We start from the raw sequence: 2,042 nt of genomic DNA, 5'->3' as shown, positions 1-2,042 counted from the left end.
GAAGTAACTTTTACACCCAAAGCACCCAGCCTCAAGAGCGAGCCAGCTGCTACATAAATCTGGCAGATTTCATAAAAAAAACATGAAAAGGGAACCTCAAGGGAACACAAGTGCTTGGAAGTCATCTGGAATTTAAGGAGCAACAAGGGAAGTGGAGTGACAACAAAACTCCTTGATGCCTAACTAGGACATGCTGAAGAGATTGCAATTGAGATCTATTAAGAAACTGAAATCTTTTAAAGTATAAATCAAGGTTACATTTTAACTCTAATCTTTGCTTTCTCCTTCCACTTATCTATCTAATACCCTGGGCCTTAAGTTTGCTAAGCAGACAACAGGTTTTTGGGACAGAGTTGACCAGAAAAGATCTAACACAGAAAAGGCTGTAAAAGCAGCAAAACAGAAACTATCATATACACAGAATTTCAAGTGCTCTGCATCCAGCATACTCAATATATTTCATGACAAAGGCCTGGTCCCCGATTTTCCCTAAAGAAATCCACAATTTTTTTCCACTTGTATTCACTGAAACTCTAATACATAACTTCTACTTGTTCATTCTTATATAAACCACGACTCAAGGAAGTCCAGAGCTGTACTGCTGCTCTGCTAAATGCATAAAACAGCCACAAATTCAGTTTAAGATTGGGATTTGAAAGTTGTATTAATATGACTTTACCAATATCACTAGTTTTAACTTACAACTGGCATTTCCGATCTGTACAAACTACAAAGATTGACCTTTAAAAACCTTTTGCTGAAGTTGGGTAATGGCTACAGCTTTGCAGATACTGGAGAAAGCTGGTTCCCGATATAACCTGAAAGACTGTATTTGCATTCATACCATTTGCAAGATATAAGAATCTTGTCAAAACTGCGGGAAGCCACCAATGAGGTTTTAAGTCTAGAAAATAATTTTTTTTCTGCTTCTTCAGAAAGGAAAAATACCTTTCGAATGAAACTAATCCATTTAATTCAACTAATCTTTGTTTTAGTCCAGATGTAATGCATTCTACACATCTGAGACTATGAGTCACTACTTCGTAAAGCTCTCACCTTCGTATTTGTTTTCCAGTGCTTCAGAGAGGGAGGAACTAGCTCACCACTTAACAAGCACAGTCCTAGTTAACGGGCTATAATTGGGATGCCAAGACAATAGTTTCTTTGTGCGCAAAAGCCTAAGAAACACTGAATGCTGACAAGATCAACATACAAGCTTTAAGATCAATACACCAACAGACCAAAGACAGTTTACCCAGGACCATGTGGCTTCAGAGGCATTGCTAAACACTGTTTCTTAAAGTTTATTTTGATAAATAAGTTAGAGATCTGATAGCTATTTAATGAATGTTATACATCTCAATCAACTAAACATTGCAATCTAAGCAAAAGCTTGAAGTAAATCCATACTCCTACCATGATCCTCTAAAACATGAGGTATTTGACTAACAAAACCCAGTTCAACTGAAGAGTTTATTGCCCTAATAATTCTATACTTGAGGTATACACAAGTTCTTTAATATATTCCACTGATACCACCTTTCTAACCAAAAATTATTTTAAGAAGTGATTACCAGTCTTCTACCCACACATCACTATCTTGGAGGGGCAGCAGAGGTACCAGAAATATTGCCAGACCTCAGCAAGATTACATCAACCACAAATGAAGCAATGCACGCCCACAGCAAAAGAACCTTCTTCTCTCCAAACAGCAATCTCTCACTGCAAGGCTAGGAAGGAAATTTGGCTTGCAAGTACAACAAAGGAGGTTTGTTTGTTGGGTTGTTTTTTTTTTTTTATACAAACCCACAGACCTGAGCCCATGAGGCCAAAGCAGGGGGGGGGCCCCCCCCCCCCCCCCCCAGCACAGAGAAGCCTTAAGAGCACAGCACCCCCTCCACCTCCCCCGGCCCCTCTCAGACTGTTGGGCTATGGGCAACAACCCCACAGGCCACACAGGGCAAGGAGGCACCTCACCTGCTCAGGACCCACTCCCTGCCCAGGAGCTGTAAAATGGGCGTACACATCAGCTCAGCGGGGTT

The sequence above is a fragment of the Egretta garzetta genome, unplaced genomic scaffold, assembly GCF_000687185.1.
Source record: "Egretta garzetta isolate BGI_Z169 unplaced genomic scaffold, ASM68718v1 scaffold33, whole genome shotgun sequence".
In the NCBI taxonomy this organism is placed as follows: Eukaryota; Metazoa; Chordata; class Aves; order Pelecaniformes; family Ardeidae; genus Egretta; species Egretta garzetta.
Note: the sequence above shows the minus strand (reverse complement) of the source record.